The following is a 21,502-nucleotide window of genomic DNA, read 5'->3' as shown; positions in this document are numbered from 1 at the left end:
GATGTTTCTTGAAGGAGTCAGTAGATCATCAAACACAGATGTTTCTTGAAGGAGTCAGTAGATCATCAAACACAGATGTTTCTTGAAGGAGTCAGTAGATCATCAAACACACATGTTTCTTGAAGGAGTCAGTAGATCATCAAACACAGATGTTTCTTGAAGGAGTCAGTAGATCATCAAACACAGATGTTTCTTGAAGGAGTCAGTAGATCATCAAACACAGATTTTTCTTGAAGGAGTCAGTAGATCATCAAACACAGATGTTTCTTGAAGGAGTCAGTAGATCATCAAACACAGATGTTTCTTGAAGGAGTCAGTAGATCATCAAACACAGATGTATCTTGAAGGAGTCAGTAGATCATCAAACACAGATGTTTCTTGAAGGAGTCAGTAGATCATCAAACAGATGTTTCTTGAAGGAGTCAGTAGATCATCAAACACAGATGTTTCTTGAAGGAGTCAGTAGATCATCAAACACAGATGTTTCTTGAAGGAGTCAGTAGATCATCAAACACACAGATGTTTCTTGAAGGAGTCAGTAGATCATCAAACACAGATGTTTCTTGAAGGAGTCAGTAGATCATCAAACACAGATGTTTCTTGAAGGAGTCAGTAGATCATCAAACACAGATGTTTCTTGAAGGAGTCAGTAGATCATCAAACACAGATGTTTCTTGAAGGAGTCAGTAGATCATCAAACACAGATGTTTCTTGAAGGAGTCAGTAGATCATCAAACACAGATGTTTCTTGAAGGAGTCAGTAGATCATCAAACACAGAGATGGTTCCAAAGCTTAGGAGCAACAGTCTGGAAGGATTTCTCTCCTCTGGTCCGGAAGTTCAGGAACCATCAGTAGATTCTGATCCACAGACCTCAGAGCCCGAGCTGGGGTGTAAGTCTGGATCAGATCACTGATGGAAGGTCTGACCATGAATAGATCTTAAAGTAAGAACCAGAATTTTAAAATGATCCTGAAAGAAACTGGCAGCCAGTGAAGAGTTTGAAGGAGAAATGTGAGTTCTTCTACTAGAGCGGCTCAGAATTCTGGTTTTGTATGAACTGCAGGCGAGACACATCCTTCTTGTTTAGACACAAAATAAACTGTTACAAGAGTGTAAACGACACAAACGCATGGATTATAAGATCCAGATCATGTTGTGACAACATTTTCCTAAGTTTAGAGATTTTTCTCAGTTGAAGGAAACAGTTTCTGGTCACCTGTCAGAAGACACTAGTTTGAATCTGTTTCCTTCAGTTCAGGAAGTTTGACATTTGTCTCTTTCTTCTCCTCCACACAAGAATCCATCTCATCACTGTGTGGTTCTCTGCTGCACGAGCCACGCACCAGGATGTCAGACTCACTGGCTTCAGCTCAGAGACCACTTTTTAAAAATCCTCTTTCACTCATTTTTCATTTTGAGTCTGAAACTGTCGTCTGGACGGATCCGTGGAGACGTTTGATGTTCGAGTCCAGAATAAGATCCAGACCCGCAGGTCGTCCTGGACTCTCTCTCCGTCTTTGACGTCGGCGGACCTCGCGGTGACGGAGCAGATGCTCCAGCACCATTACTGCACGACTCCATCGCCGCTCGGTCGGAGGTCGTCGGAGGTCGTCTGAGGTGACGGCGGAACGATGATGAAACTCTGAGCCAGAAATATTTGTCAAAGAGGCGACGTGTTCTGTGATCGCGGCTCGTTGGAGGTAAAAGGACCAGAACCCGAGCCGTGGATCAAAGGCTGCTGATGAAAAGAGCAGAGATCAGAGGGACGTCCTGAAATAAAGTCTAATTCAGCCCAGAGCGTCCGAGCAAAGAGTGGCTTCATCAGTTCAGACACAAGACCAGACGCTGAAGCCACACTTACATAATCCACACTGAATTTATTCATCCACTTATTTATCAATCCAGTAATACTAATCTATACCTTTATAATATGTACCTTCATAATATACACTTTAATAATCGATATCTCCATAATATACATTTATGTAATCTATACCTTTATAATCGACTCTTACATAATCCACACTTTAATAATCTATACCTCCATAATCCACACTTTAATAATCTTTACCTCCATAATCCACACTTTAATAATCTATACCTCCATAATCCACACTTTAATAATCTTTACCTCCATAATCCACACTTTAATAATCTATACCTCCATAATCTGTACCTTCATAATACACATTTACATAATCCACACTTTAATAATCTATACATCATAATATACATGTACATAATCGACACTTTAATAATCTATACCTTCATAATATACACTTATGTAATCTATACCTCCATAATATACACTTTGATAATATACTGTATACCTCAATAATATACACCTTCATAATCCACACTTTAATAATCTACACCTCCATAATATACATTTACGTAATCTATACCTACAAAAACTACACCTTCATAATATACACTTACATAATCTTTACCTCCATAATCTATACTTTCATAATTTCACATTTATGTAATCTATACCTTCATAATATACACTTTAATAATCTATATCTCCATAATATACATTTATGTAATCTATACCTTTATAATCGACTCTTACATAATCTTTACCTCCATAATCCACATTTTAATAATCGATACCTCCATAATCTGTACCTTCATAATACACATTTACATAATCCACACTTTAATAATCTATACATCATAATATACATTTACATAATCTATACCCCCATAATCTATACCTTCATAATATACACTTATGTAATCTATACCTCCATAATCTAATACCTTTATAATCGACACTTACATAATTTACACTTTAATAATCTATACCTTCATAATCTATACCTTCATAATCGACACTCAAATAATCTATACCTTCATAATATTCATTTACATAATCTATACCTCTAAATCTATAATTTTACAGTCCATATTTACATAATCCACACTTTAATAATCTATTCATCATAATATACATTTACGTAATCTATACCTTCATAATATACACTTTGATAATATACTGTATACCTCAATAATATACACCTTCATAATCCACACTTTAATAATCTACACCTCCATAATATACATTTACGTAATCTATACCTACAAAAACGACACCTTCATAATATACACTTGCATAATCTTTAACTCCATAATCTATACTTTCATAATTTCACATTTATGTAATCTATACCTTTATAATATGTACCTTTATAATATACACTTTAATAATCCATATCTCCATAATATACATTTATGTAATCTATACCTTTATAATCGACTCTTACATAATCCACACTTTAATAATCTATACCTCCATAATCCACACTTTAATAATCTATATCTCCATAATCCACACTTTAATAATCTTTAATTCCATAATCCACACTTTAATAATATATACCTCCATAATCTGTACCTTCATAATCGACACTTACATAATTTACACTTTAATAATCTATACCTTCATAATCGACACTTTAATAATCTATACCTTCATAATATACATTTACGTAATCTATACCTCTAAATCTATAATTTTACAGTCCATATTTACATAATCCACACTTTAATAATCTATTCATCATAATACACATTTACATAATCCACACTTTAATAATCTATACATAATAATATACATTTACATAATCTATACCCCCATAATCTATACCTTCATAATATACACTTATGTAATCTATACCTCCATAATCTATACCTTTATAATCGACACTTACATAATTTACACTTTAATAATCTATACCTTCATAATCTATACCTTCATAATCGACACTTTAATAATCTATACCTTCATAATATACATTTACATAATCTATACCTCTAAATCTATAATTGTATAGTCCACATTTACATAATCCACACTTTAATAATCTATTCATCATAATATACATTTACGTAATCTATACCTTCATAATATACACTTTGATAATATACTGTATACCTCAATAATATACACCTTCATAATCCACACTTTAATAATCTATACCTCCATAATATACATTTAAGTAATCTATACCTCCAAAAACTACACCTTCATAATATACACTTACATAATCTTTACCTCCATAATCTATACTTTCATAATCCATACTTTGATAATCTATACCTTCATAATATACACTTACATAATCTATACCACCATTATCCATACCTTCATAATATACACATCTATAATATACACTTCCCTAATAATCCATACTTCGATAATTTATTCTTCTATAATAGACACTTTTTTTGTCCATATATCAATAATCTATCACAACCAATACTAACATAATACAAAGTTCCACAATCCATACTTCCATTATACACATTCTGCAATACACACTTCAATAATCAATACTTTAAAACATTCATACCTTCATCAAGCAAACTTCAATAATCCAAATAGATTATAATCCATTAAACAATTACCCGAGTCTTACATAAAAGAAAAGATCGTTTTGTGCTTCATGTAAGAAACAGTTATTTGTAAAGAATCTTTATTTTCTCTCGACAATAGTTTCACTGAACCTGGAAGAGAAAAACAAGTTTGTTGAAGTAAACTCAAGGTCATCACTTTGAATGGCATCAATTCATCTTCAGCTCCAGCATCTCCTCGTTCTTCACAAATCAAATCAACGTCCAGGACGGTCCGGACTGAACATGGAGGACGAGGGTCTTTATCTGAGTCAGACTCAGGAGGACGAGATAAACTTCAATGTGACTCCAGGAGGTTCTTCACCTTTAATGAAGTAACACTTTCAGACACTTTAACACACACTCACACCAACACACAATCACACAATCACACCAACACACAATCATACCAACACACAATCACACAATCACACCAACACACAATCACACCAACACACAATCATACCAACACACAATCACACAATTACACCAACACACAATTACACCAGCACACAATCATACCAACACACAATCACACCAACACACAATCACACCAACACACCAACACACAATCATACCAACACACAATCATACCAACACACAATCACACAATCACACCAACACACAATCGCACCAACACACAATCATACCAACACACAATCACACAATTACACCAACACACAATCATACCAACACACAATCACACAATTACACCAACACACAATCATACCAACACACAATCACACAATTACACCAACACACAATTACACCAACACACAATCATACCAACACACAATCACACCAACACACAATCACACCAACACACAATCATACCAACACACAATCACACAATTACACCAACACACAATTACACCAACACACAATCATACAACACACAATCACACCAACACACAATTACACCAACACACAATCATACCAACACACAATCATACCAACACACAATCATACCAACACACAATCATACCAACACACAATCACACAATTACACCAACACACAATTACACCAACACACAATCATACCAACACACAATCACACCAACACACAATCACACCAACACACCAACACACAATCATACCAACACACAATCATACCAACACACAATCATACCAACACACAATCATACCAACACACAATCACACCAACACACAATCACACCAACACACAATCATACCAACACACAATCACACCAACACACAATTATACCAACACACAATCATACCAACACACAATCACACCAACACACAATCACACAATCACACCAACACACAATCATACCAACACACAATCATACCAACACACAATCACACCAACACACAATCATACCAACATACAATCACACCAACACACAATCATACCAACACACAATCACACAACACACAATTACACCAACACACAATCATACCAACACACAATCACACCAACACACAATCACACCAACACACAATCATACCAACACACAATGACACCAACACACAATCACACCAACACACAATCTCACCAACACACAATCACACCAACACACCAACACACAATCGCACCAACATACAATCATACCAACACACAATCACACCAACACACAATCATACCAATACACAATCACACAACACACAATCAAACAACACACAATCATACCAACACACAATCACACCAACACACAATCATACCAATACACAATCACACAACACACAATCACACAACACACAATCATACCAACACACAATCACACCAACACACAATCACAGCAATACACAATCACACCAACACACAATCATACCAACACACAATCACACCAACACACAATCATACCAACACACAATCACACAACACACAACACACAATCACACAACACACAATCACACAACACACAATCACACAACACATAATCACACCAACACACAATCATACCAACACACAATCACAGCAATACACAATCACCCCAACACACAATCACACAATCAAACCAACACACAATCACACAAACACACAATCAAAGCAATACACAATCAAACCAACACACAATCAAACCAACAGACAATCACACCAACACACAATGATACCAACACAATCACATCAACACATAATCAAACCAACAGACAACCGAGCTCCAGTCGCTACATTAAAATGAACAAACACTTTTGTCTAAAAAAGAACAGATGACTGAAAATAATCAACATTAGTCATTGATCGATGTATTTATATCGTGATGATCGTCCGGAGAAGATGTACATGTTCTTGACAATGATGTGTGAAGATGTAATAATGCAAATGATCGCAGGTGTTTTTGTCGACACCTCCGTGCAGCCACCGACGCACAACACTTGTGAAGCAACAATAGAAGATTTGAATCTTTGTCAGACACGAAACTGTTGGAAACATGTTTGGTCTCTTTGACCTAAAGCGTTTGACACACACTTCTACACTCACTTCTACACACACTTCTACACTCACTTCTACACACACTTCAACACACACTTCTACACTCACTTCTACACACACTTCTACACTCACTTCTACACTCACTTCTACACACACTTCAACACACACTTCTACACTCACTTCTACACACACTTCTACACACACTTCTACACACACTTCTATACACACTTCTACACTCACTTCTACACACACTCCTACACTCACTTCTACACACACTTTTACACACACTTCTACACACACTTCTACACTCAACTCTACACACACTTCTACACACACTTCTACACACACTTTTACACTCACTTCTACACACACTTTTACACACACTTCTACACACACTTCTACACTCACTTCTACACACACTTCAACACACACTTCTACACTCACTTCTACACACACTTCTACACTCACTTCTACACTCACTTCTACACACACTTCTACACACACTTCTACACACACTTTTACACTCACTTCTACACACACTTTTACACACACTTCTACACACACTTCTACACTCACTTCTACACACACTTCTACACTCACTTCTACACTCACTTCTACACTCACTTCTACACTCACTTCTACACTCACTTCTACACACACTTCTACACTCACTTCTACACTCACCTCTACACACACTTTTACCCACACTTCTACACACACTTCTACACTCACTTCTACACACACTTCCACACTTACTTCTACACTCACTTCTACACTCACTTCTACACTCACTTCTACACACACTTCTACACTCACTTCTACACTCACCTCTACACACACTTTTACCCACACTTCTACACACACTTCTACACTCACTTCTACACACACTTCTACACTCACTTCTACACTCACTTCTACACACACTTCTACACTCACCTCTACACACACTTCTACACTCACCTCTACACACACTTCTACACTCACTTCTACACACACTTCCACACACACTTCTACACTCACTTCTACACACTTCTACACTCACTTCTACACAAACTTCTACACACACTTCTACACTCACTTCTACACACACTTCTACACACACTTCTACACACACTTCTACACTCACTTCTACACACACTTCCACACACACTTCTACACTCACTTCTACACTCACTTCTACACACACTTCTACACACACTTCTACACTCACTTCTACACACACTTCCACACACACTTCTACACTCACTTCTACACACTTCTACACTCACTTCTACACAAACTTCTACACACACTTCTACACTCACTTCTACACACACTTCTACACACACTTCTACACACACTTCTACACTCACTTCTACACACACTTCTACACACACTTCCACACACACTTCTACACTCACTTCTACACACACTTCTACACACACTTCTACACACACTTCTACACTCACTTCTACACACACTTCCACACACACTTCTACACTCACTTCTACACACTTCTACACTCACTTCTACACAAACTTCTACACACACTTCTACACTCACTTCTACACACACTTTTACACACACTTCTACACACACTTCTACACTCACTTCTACACACACTTCTACACTCACTTCTACACTCACTTCTACACACACTTTTACACACACTTCTACACACACTTCTACACTCACTTCTACACACACTTCTACACACACTTCTACACTCACCTCTACACACACTTTTACCCACACTTCTACACACACTTCTACACTCACTTCTACACACACTTCTACACTCACTTCTACACTCACTTCTACACACACTTCTACACTCACCTCTACACACACTTCTACACTCACTTCTACACACACTTCCACACTCACCTCTACACACACTTCTACACTCACTTCTACACACACTTCTACACTCACCTCTACACACACTTCTACACTCACTTCTACATACACTTCTACACACACTTCCACACACACTAAAATGCTCGTTAATCAATTGTAAAAATCCGACTGATGGTCGGGGAAGACATGAGGCCAAATTCTTGATTGTGTCTCCATGGCAACAACAGGAAGGACATTTGAAATGTTTCCAAAGGTTGAGACGAACTTTGAGCTTTTAAAACCTGCATCACAAACATGTCGACAGAAGAATCGACACAAAGTCAAGCAGAGGAGAAGATTCTGCAGCGTCAGAACCTCACACACCGTCCTGAACATCATCAGCTGATCATTGTTACTGACATCATCAGCTGATCATTATCACTGACATCATCAGCTGATCATTGTCACTGACATCATCAGCTGATCATTGTCACTGACATCATCAGCTGATCATTGTTACTGACATCATCAGCTGATCATTGTTAATGACATAAACAATTTCCCAAAGGAGACCTCCTGAGGGATCAATAAAGTTTTACCTTACCTTACCTTATCAGCTGATCATTGTCACTGACATCATCAGCTGATCATTGTCACTGACATCATCAGCTGATCATTGTCACTGACATCATCAGCTGATCTTTATGATATATATTTACAGCTGGTGCCAGACATGCAGTACATGTATGTGGATCTTGACAGGTGTACTACATGAACAGTTATTTTCATGTTTTATTAAAAAGGGTTTGTTGTGTTTTTTATGTTGATGTGATTTTATGTTGATTTTGGGCTGAAGCTATGAACTATTTTTAGAAACTTTGACTGAACTTCCCTCTGCTGACTCTTCGACACTCTCTGAACAAGAGGCTCTAACACAAAAATATTTTCTTGTACATATGTGTATTTGTGTATAAAGTAATCTTCAAATACTGACTTGAAACTTCTTCACCTGAGAGGCCGACTGTGACTCTCGTGAAGAAAACGTTGTTCCTCCCTCAGGCCCCGTCGGTGCGACGCCATCATCACTCGGTTCTCTGCTGCAACTGTCACAGCTTCAGCTGGAGGCTGATTGGCTGCTGGACTGAAGGTACGACTCTGAACACACCTCAGCCTCGACAATATGTTTTTGTTTGGATTCTTACGTGAAAGTATATTTACTGATGATGTCGTCAGCTGTTAGTGTAGTCGTTCTTTTGTGATGTTTGTGTGTTTTTATGCAACCTAGAAATAAGTTGTTATGTCTTATAAATACCTCTAAATAAAGTAGATGTTGCAGAATAATATAAGAGAAGGAAAGTGTCAGAAATCAGCAGCTTGGCAGAGGTCTGCGCACTTTGAGTGCCTTTGAATTTCATTTCCTGTATTTATTTTCTTTTATTCTTCTTACATCTGATGGTGAAAATGTCAATCAACGAGAACGATCATCAGCTGATAATTGTTAATAACATCATCAGCTGATCATTGTTACTGACATCATCAGCTGATCATTGTCACTGACATCATCAGCTGATCATTGTCACTGACACCATCAGCTGATCATTGTCACTGACACCATCAGCTGATCATTGTCACTGACATCATCAGCTGATCATTGTCACTGACATCATCAGCTGATCATTGTCACTGACATCATCAGCTGATCATTGTCACTGACATCATCAGCTGATCATTGTCACTGACATCATCAGCTGATCATTGTCACTGACATCATCAGCTGATCATTGTCACTGACACCATCAGCTGATCATTGTCACTGACACCATCAGCTGATCATTGTCACTGACATCATCAGCTGATCATTGTCACTGACATCATCAGCTGATCATTGTCACTGACATCATCAGCTGATCATTGTCACTGACATCATCAGCTGATCATTGTCACTGACATCATCAGCTGATCATTGTCACTGACATCATCAGCTGATCATTGTCACTGACATCATCAGCTGATCATTGTAACTGACATCATCAGCTGATCATTGTCACTGACATCATCAGCTGATCATTGTAACTGACATCATCAGCTGATCATTGTCACTGACATCATCAGCTGATCATTGTCACTGACATCATCAGCTGATCATTGTAACTGACATCATCAGCTGATCATTTTCACTGACATCATCAGCTGATTATTGTCACTGACATCATCATCTGATCTTTATGACATATATTTACAGCTGGTGCCAGACATGCAGTACATGTATGTGGATCTTGACAGGTGTACTACATGAACAGTTATTTTCATGTTTTATTAAAAAGGGTTTGTTGTGTTTTGTTGTGTCAATCAGTGACGATCGTTTCACGAAACATCTTCAGAGTCAAACGACGGTTCAAGAGAATCACTTCAGAACGAGCTTCTGAAGCTTCGTTTAATCAGGTCAGACTCGTTTTCACTTTCTTTCATGTTGGATCATCAGAACCTACGTTTCCTGAGGAAACACGAGGAGGCGGGAGAACGAAACCTTCAATACCTCGGGATTCTTAGGGTAAAAGTAAAAATGAACTCGTTGTATCTCAGGAACACGAATCTAGTCGTGAGAAGAGGAAACATGTTTGTTTCTATGTGTCGTTCAATCAACGTCACGATATCGTCAGTAATGGTTTTTCATCATCTGCCCTCGTGCAGTTGATACTAGTTGATGTTTGATGACACCAGAGTTGATACGAGTTGATGTTTGATGACACCAGAGTTGATACGAGTTGATGGTTAATGACACCAGAGTTGATACGAGTTGATGTTTGATGACACCAGAGTTGATACTAGGTGATGTTTAATGACACCAGAGTTGATACTAGTTGATGTTTGATGACACCAGAGTTGATACGAGTTGATGTTTAATGACACCAGAGTTGATACTAGTTGATGTTTAACGACACCAGAGTTGATACTAGGTGATGTTTAATGACACCAGAGTTGATACTAGTTGATGTTTGATGACACCAGAGTTGATACGAGTTGATGTTTAATGACACCAGAGTTGATACTAGTTGATGTTTAATGACACCAGAGTTGATACTAGTTGATGTTTAATGACACCAGAGTTGATACTAGTTGATGTTTAATGACACCAGAGTTGATACTAGTTGATGTTTGATGACACCAGAGTTGATACTAGTTGATGTTTAATGACACCAGAGTTGATACTAGTTGATGTTTGATGACACCAGAGTTGATACGAGTTGATGTTTAATGACACCAGAGTTGATACTAGTTGATGTTTAATGACACCAGAGTTGATACTAGTTGATGTTTAATGACACCAGAGTTGATACTATTTGATGTTTAATGACACCAGAGTTGATACTAGTTGATGTTTAATGACACCAGAGTTGATACTAGTTGATGTTTAATGACACCAGAGTTGATACTAGTTGATGTTTAACGACACCAGAGTTGATACTAGGTGATGTTTAATGACACCAGAGTTGATACTAGTTGATGTTTGATGACACCAGAGTTGATACGAGTTGATGTTTAATGACACCAGAGTTGATACTAGTTGATGTTTAATGACACCAGAGTTGATACTAGTTGATGTTTAATGACACCAGAGTTGATACTAGTTGATGTTTAATGACACCAGAGTTGATACTAGTTGATGTTTGATGACACCAGAGTTGATACTAGTTGATGTTTAATGACACCAGAGTTGATACTAGTTGATGTTTGATGACACCAGAGTTGATACGAGTTGATGTTTAATGACACCAGAGTTGATACTAGTTGATGTTTAATGACACCAGAGTTGATACTAGTTGATGTTTAATGACACCAGAGTTGATACTATTTGATGTTTAATGACACCAGAGTTGATACTAGTTGATGTTTAATGACACCAGAGTTGATACTAGTTGATGTTTAATGACACCAGAGTTGATACTAGTTGATGTTTAATGACACCAGAGTTGATACTAATTGATGTTTGATGACACCAGAGTTGATACTAGTTGATGTTTAATGACACCAGAGTTGATACTAGTTGATGTTTAATGACACCAGAGTTGATACTAGTTGATGTTTGATGACACCAGAGTTGATACTAGTTGATGTTTAATGACACCAGAGTTGATACTAGTTGATGTTTGATGACCCCAGAGTTGATACTAGTTGATGTTTGATGACACCAGAGTTGATACTAGTTGATGTTTGATGACACCAGCGTTGATACTAGTTGATGTTTAATGACACCAGAGTTGACACTAGTTGATGTTTAATGACACCAGAGTTGATACTAGTTGATGTTTAATGACACCAGAGTTGATACTAGTTGATGTTTAATGACACCAGAGTTGATACTAATTGATGTTTAATGACGCTAGAGTTGATACTAGTTGATGTTTAATGACACCAGAGTTGATACTAGTTGATGTTTAATGACACCAGAGTTGATACTAGTTGATGTTTGATGACACCAGAGTTGATACTAGTTGATGTTTAATGACACCAGAGTTGATACTAGTTGATGTTTGATGACACCAGAGTTGATACTAGTTGATGTTTAATGACACCAGAGTTGATACTAGTTGATGTTTGATGACACCAGAGTTGATACTAGTTGATGTTTGATGACACCAGAGTTGATACTAGTTGATGTTTGATGACACCAGAGTTGTTACTAGTTGATGTTTAATGACACCAGAGTTGACACTAGTTGATGTTTAATGACACCAGAGTTGATACTAGTTGATGTTTAATGACACCAGAGTTGATACTAGTTGATGTTTAATGACACCAGAGTTGATACTAGTTGATGTTTAATGACACCAGAGTTGATACTAGTTGATGTTTAATGACACCAGAGTTGATACTAGTTGATGTTTGATGACACCAGAGTTGATACTAGTTGATGTTTAATGACACCAGAGTTGATACTAGTTGATGTTTAATGACACCAGAGTTGATACTAGCTGATGTTTAATGACACCAGAGTTGATACTAGTTGATGTTTAATGACACCAGAGTTGATACTAGTTGATGTTTAATGACACCAGAGTTGACACTAGTTGATGTTTAATGACACCAGAGTTGATACTAGTTGATGTTTAATGACACCAGAGTTGATACTAGTTGATGTTTAATGACACCAGAGTTGATACTAGTTGATGTTTAATGACACCAGAGTTGATACTAGTTGATGTTTGATGACACCAGAGTTGATACTAGTTGATGTTTAATGACACCAGAGTTGATACTAGTTGATGTTTAATGACACTAGAGTTGATACTAGTTGATGTTTAATGACACCAGAGTTGATACTAGTTGATGTTTGATGACACCAGAGTTGATACTAGTTGATGTTTAATGACACCAGAGTTGATACTAATTGATGTTTAATGACACCAGAGTTGATACTATTTGATGTTTCATGACACCAGAGTTGATACTAGTTGATGTTTAATGACACCAGAGTTGATACTAGTTGATGTTTAATGACACCAGAGTTGATACTAGTTGATGTTTGATGACACCAGAGTTGATACTAGTTGATGTTTAATGACACCAGAGTTGATACTAGTTGATGTTTGATGACACCAGAGTTGATACTAGTTGATGTTTGATGACACCAGAGTTGATACTAGTTGATGTTTAATGACACCAGAGTTGATACTAGTTGATGTTTGATGACACCAGAGTTGATACTAGTTGATGTTTAATGACACCAGAGTTGATACTAGTTGATGTTTAATGACACCAGAGTTGATACTAGTTGATGTTTGATGACACCAGAGTTGATACTAGTTGATGTTTGATGACACCAGAGTTGATACTAGTTGATGTTTAATGACACCAGAGTTGATACTAATTGATGTTTAATGACACCAGAGTTGATACTATTTGATGTTTAATGACACCAGAGTTGATACTAGTTGATGTTTAATGACACCAGAGTTGATACTAGTTGATGTTTAATGACACCAGAGTTGATACTAGTTGATGTTTGATGACACCAGAGTTGATACTAGTTGATGTTTAATGACACCAGAGTTGATACTAGTTGATGTTTGATGACACCAGAGTTGATACTAGTTGATGTTTAATGACACCAGAGTTGATACTAGTTGATGTTTAATGACACCAGAGTTGATACTAGTTGATGTTTGATGACACCAGAGTTGATACTAGTTGATGTTTAATGACACCAGAGTTGATACTAGTTGATGTTTGATGACACCAGAGTTGATACTAGTTGATGTTTGATGACACCAGAGTTGATACTAGTTGATGTTTGATGACACCAGAGTTGATACTAGTTGATGTTTAATGACACCAGAGTTGATACTAGTTGATGTTTGATGACACCAGAGTTGATACTAGTTGATGTTTAATGACACCAGAGTTGATACTAGTTGATGTTTGATGACACCAGAGTTGATACTAGTTGATGTTTGATGACACCAGAGTTGATACTAGTTGATGTTTGATGACACCAGAGTTGATACTAGTTGATGTTTAATGACACCAGAGTTGATACTAGTTGATGTTTAATGACACCAGAGTTGATACTAGTTGATGTTTGATGACACCAGAGTTGATACTAGTTGATGTTTAATGACACCAGAGTTGATACTAGTTGATGTTTAATGACACCAGAGTTGATACTAGTTGATGTTTAATGACTCCAGAGTTGATACTAGTTGATGTTTAATGACACCAGAGTTGATACTAGTTGATGTTTAATGACACCAGAGTTGATACTAGTTGATGTTTAATGACACCAGAGTTGATACTAGTTGATGTTTAATGACACCAGAGTTGATACTAGTTGATGTTTAATGACACCAGAGTTGATACTAGTTGATGTTTAATGACACCAGAGTTGATACTAGTTGATGTTTAATGACACCAGAGTTGATACTAGTTGATGTTTAATGACACCAGAGTTGATACTAGTTGATGTTTAATGACACCAGAGTTGATACTAGTTGATGTTTAATGACACCAGAGTTGATACTAGTTGATGTTTAATGACACCAGAGTTGATACTAGTTGATGTTTGATGACACCAGAGTTGATACTAGTTGATGTTTGATGACACCAGAGTCGATACTAGTTGATGTTTGATGACACCAGAGTTGATACTAGTTGATGTTTAATGACACCAGAGTTGATACTAGTTGATGTTTGATGACACCAGAGTTGATACTAGTTGATGTTTGATGACACCAGAGTTGATACTAGTTGATGTTTGATGACACCAGAGTTGATACTAGTTGATGTTTGATGACACCAGAGTTGATACTAGTTGATGTTTAATGACACCAGAGTTGATACTAGTTGATGTTTGATGACACTAGAGTTGATACTAGTTGATGTTTAATGACACCAGAGTTGATACTAGTTGATGTTTAATGACACCAGAGTTGATACTAGTTGATGTTTGATGACACCAGAGTTGATACTAGTTGATGTTTAATGACACCAGAGTTGATACTAGTTGATGTTTAATGACACCAGAGTTGATACTAGTTGATGTTTGATGACACCAGAGTTGATACTAGTTGATGTTTAATGACACCAGAGTTGATACTAGTTGATGTTTGATGACACCAGAGTTGATACTAGTTGATGTTTAATGACACCAGAGTTGATACTAGTTGATGTTTAATGACACCAGAGTTGATACTAGTTGATGTTTGATGACACCAGAGTTGATACTAGTTGATGTTTGATGACACCAGAGTTGATACTAGTTGATGTTTAATGACACCAGAGTTGATACTAGTTGATGTTTGATGACACCAGAGTTGATACTAGTTGATGTTTGATGACACCAGAGTTGATACTAGTTGATGTTTAATGACACCAGAGTTGATACTAGTTGATGTTTAATGACACCAGAGTTGATACTAGTTGATGTTTAATGACACCAGAGTTGATACTAGTTGATGTTTAATGACACCAGAGTTGATACTAGTTGATGTTTAATGACACCAGAGTTGATACTAGTTGATGTTTAATGACACCAGAGTTGATACTAGTTGATGTTTAATGACACCAGAGTTGATACTAGTTGATGTTTAATGACACCAGAGTTGATACTAGTTGATGTTTGATGACACCAGAGTTGATACTAGTTGATGTTTAATGACACCAGACCTGATACTAGTTGATGTTTAATGACACCAGAGTTGATACTAGTTGATGTTTGATGACACCAGAGTTGATACGAGTTGATGGTTAATGACACCAGAGTTGATACGAGTTGATGTTTGATGACACCAGAGTTGATACTAGGTGATGTTTAATGACACCAGAGTTGATACTAGTTGATGTTTGATGACACCAGAGTTGATACGAGTTGATGTTTAATGACACCAGAGTTGATACTAGTTGATGTTTGATGACACCAGAGTTGATACTAGTTGATGTTTGATGACACCAGAGTCGATACTAGTTGATGTTTGATGACACCAGAGTTGATACTAGTTGATGTTTAATGACACCAGAGTTGATACTAGTTGATGTTTGATGACACCAGAGTTGATACTAGTTGATGTTTGATGACACCAGAGTTGATACTAGTTGATGTTTGATGACACCAGAGTTGATACTAGTTGATGTTTGATGACACCAGAGTTGATACTAGTTGATGTTTAATGACACCAGAGTTGATACTAGTTGATGTTTGATGACACTAGAGTTGATACTAGTTGATGTTTAATGACACCAGAGTTGATACTAGTTGATGTTTAATGACACCAGAGTTGATACTAGTTGATGTTTGATGACACCAGAGTTGATACTAGTTGATGTTTAATGACACCAGAGTTGATACTAGTTGATGTTTAATGACACCAGAGTTGATACTAGTTGATGTTTGATGACACCAGAGTTGATACTAGTTGATGTTTAATGACACCAGAGTTGATACTAGTTGATGTTTGATGACACCAGAGTTGATACTAGTTGATGTTTAATGACACCAGAGTTGATACTAGTTGATGTTTAATGACACCAGAGTTGATACTAGTTGATGTTTGATGACACCAGAGTTGATACTAGTTGATGTTTGATGACACCAGAGTTGATACTAGTTGATGTTTAATGACACCAGAGTTGATACTAGTTGATGTTTGATGACACCAGAGTTGATACTAGTTGATGTTTGATGACACCAGAGTTGATACTAGTTGATGTTTAATGACACCAGAGTTGATACTAGTTGATGTTTAATGACACCAGAGTTGATACTAGTTGATGTTTAATGACACCAGAGTTGATACTAGTTGATGTTTAATGACACCAGAGTTGATACTAGTTGATGTTTAATGACACCAGAGTTGATACTAGTTGATGTTTAATGACACCAGAGTTGATACTAGTTGATGTTTAATGACACCAGAGTTGATACTAGTTGATGTTTAATGACACCAGAGTTGATACTAGTTGATGTTTGATGACACCAGAGTTGATACTAGTTGATGTTTAATGACACCAGACCTGATACTAGTTGATGTTTAATGACACCAGAGTTGATACTAGTTGATGTTTGATGACACCAGAGTTGATACGAGTTGATGGTTAATGACACCAGAGTTGATACGAGTTGATGTTTGATGACACCAGAGTTGATACTAGGTGATGTTTAATGACACCAGAGTTGATACTAGTTGATGTTTGATGACACCAGAGTTGATACGAGTTGATGTTTAATGACACCAGAGTTGATACTAGTTGATGTTTAATGACACCAGAGTTGATACTAGGTGATGTTTAATGACACCAGAGTTGATACTAGTTGATGTTTGATGACACCAGAGTTGATACGAGTTGATGTTTAATGACACCAGAGTTGATACTAGTTGATGTTTAATGACACCAGAGTTGATACTAGTTGATGTTTAATGACACCAGAGTTGATACTAGTTGATGTTTGATGACACCAGAGTTGATACTAGTTGATGTTTAATGACACCAGAGTTGATACTAGTTGATGTTTGATGACACCAGAGTTGATACTAGTTGATGTTTAATGACACCAGAGTTGATACTAGTTGATGTTTAATGACACCAGAGTTGATACTAGTTGATGTTTAATGACACCAGAGTTGATACTAGTTGATGTTTAATGACACCAGAGTTGATACTAGTTGATGTTTAATGACACCAGAGTTGATACTAGTTGATGTTTAATGACACCAGAGTTGATACTAGTTGATGTTTAATGACACCAGAGTTGATACTAGTTGATGTTTAATGACACCAGAGTTGATACTAGTTGATGTTTGATGACACCAGAGTTGATACTAGTTGATGTTTAATGACACCAGAGTTGATACTAGTTGATGTTTAATGACACCAGAGTTGATACTAGCTGATGTTTAATGACACCAGAGTTGATACTAATTGATGTTTAATGACACCAGAGTTGATACTAGTTGATGTTTAATGACACCAGAGTTGACACTAGTTGATGTTTAATGACACCAGAGTTGATACTAGTTGATGTTTAATGACACCAGAGTTGATACTAGTTGATGTTTAATGACACCAGAGTTGATACTAGTTGATGTTTAATGACACCAGAGTTGATACTAGTTGATGTTTGATGACACCAAAGTTGATACTAGTTGATGTTTAATGACACCAGAGTTGATACTAGTTGATGTTTAATGACACTAGAGTTGATACTAGTTGATGTTTAATGACACCAGAGTTGATACTAGTTGATGTTTGATGACACCAGAGTTGATACTAGTTGATGTTTAATGACACCAGAGTTGATACTAATTGATGTTTAATGACACCAGAGTTGATACTATTTGATGTTTAATGACACCAGAGTTGATACTAGTTGATGTTTAATGACACCAGAGTTGATACTAGTTGATGTTTAATGACACCAGAGTTGATACTAGTTGATGTTTAATGACACCAGAGTTGATACTAGTTGATGTTTGATGACACCAGAGTTGATACTAGTTGATGTTTGATGACACCAGAGTTGATACTAGTTGATGTTTAATGACACCAGAGTTGATACTAGTTGATGTTTAATGACACCAGAGTTGATACTAGTTGATGTTTAATGACACCAGAGTTGATACTAGTTGATGTTTAATGACACCAGAGTTGATACTAGTTGATGTTTAATGACACCAGAGTTGATACTAGTTGATGTTTAATGACACCAGAGTTGATACTAGTTGATGTTTAATGACACCAGAGTTGATACTAGTTGATGTTTGATGACACCAGAGTTGATACTAGTTGATGTTTAATGACACCAGAGTTGATACTAGTTGATGTTTAATGACACCAGAGTTGATACTAGTTGATGTTTGATGACACCAGAGTTGATACTAGTTGATGTTTAATGACACCAGAGTTGATACTAGTGATTCCATCCAAACATGTCAAAAGACTGAAAAGATATTTTTTCGTCAACATGTGTTTGACGACTCGTTGAATCTCTCGAGGTCACAGAACTGTTGGACTGAAGTGAAAGAAAGAGTGAAAGTAGTTTTTTCACTTCATGACGTTCATCTTGACTCACGTTCGTCTCTCACGCTCTGGTATTTTAACGAGTTTTCGTTTCCTGTCCTCGAGCGACCTGAACGTCACGACCACGACTCCTCTTTTCTGCCTCATCATTTCAGTGAAAAGAACCTAAAAGAGCCTGAGTTTATTTATTTATCGTCTTTAACTGACTCGTAAACACTTGTTTATCCATCGTTACTATCAATGACATCATCACCTCAGTGTCAAGAGTAGTTTTAAAAACATGTTCTGTGAAAACTGTCTTTTCATTGAAATATTGACATTAGAAAATGATCTTAAGCTCCGCCCACTGAGAACACTTTGTTTTTCTGGAGATTAAATCTTGTTGACCATAACCACACCCACTGTGCTGTGATTGGTCGAGCATGGAGGTTTGTCAACGTGTGTCATCAATGGTCTCCACCTCCAAGAGACTTGTTGTATAAACAAAGCGTGATTACAGCTGGAGGAGGAGTGAAGCCATTATTACGTCATAATGGACTCTCGTAACCTCTTGTTCGTCCAGATTTCAGAGCAACTTTATAAAGTAATAATTAAAACGTGGTCATGATGAGAAGTTACTGCGTCTTGATACTAGTTGATACCCTTTAATGACACCAGAGTTGATACTAGTTGATGTTTAATGACACCAGAGTTGATACTAGTTGATTTTCAATGACACCAGAGTTGATACTAGTTGATGTTTGATGACACCAGAGTTGATACTAGCTGATGTTTGATGACACCAGAGTTGATACTAGTTGATGTTTAATGACACCAGAGTTGATACTAGTTGATGTTTAATGACACCAGAGTTGATACTAGTTGATGTTTAATGACACCAGAGTTGATACTAGTTGATTTTCAATGACACCAGAGTTGATACTAGTTGATGTTTGATGACACCAGAGTTGATACTAGTTGATGTTTGATGACACCAGAGTTGATACTAGTTGATGTTTAATGACACCAGAGTTGATACTAGTTGATGTTTAATGACACCAGAGTTGATACTAGTTGATGTTTAATGACACCAGAGTTGATACTAGTTGATGTTTAATGACACCAGAGTTGATACTAGTTGATGTTTTATGACACCAGAGTTGATACTAGTTGATGTTTAATGACACCAGAGTTGATACTAGTTGATGTTTAATGACACCAGAGTTGATACTAGTTGATGTTTAATGACACCAGAGTTGATACTAGTTGATGTTTATTGACACCAGAGTTGATACTAGTTGATGTTTAATGACACCAGAGTTGATACTAGTTGATGTTTAATGACACCAGAGTTGATACTAGTTGATGTTTAATGACAGCAGAGTTGATACTAGTT

Source organism: Callionymus lyra, chromosome 12 (assembly GCF_982586985.1).
Source record: "Callionymus lyra chromosome 12, fCalLyr1.hap1.1, whole genome shotgun sequence".
NCBI classification, from domain to species: Eukaryota; Metazoa; Chordata; class Actinopteri; order Syngnathiformes; family Callionymidae; genus Callionymus; species Callionymus lyra.
This window is presented reverse-complemented; position numbering follows the sequence as displayed.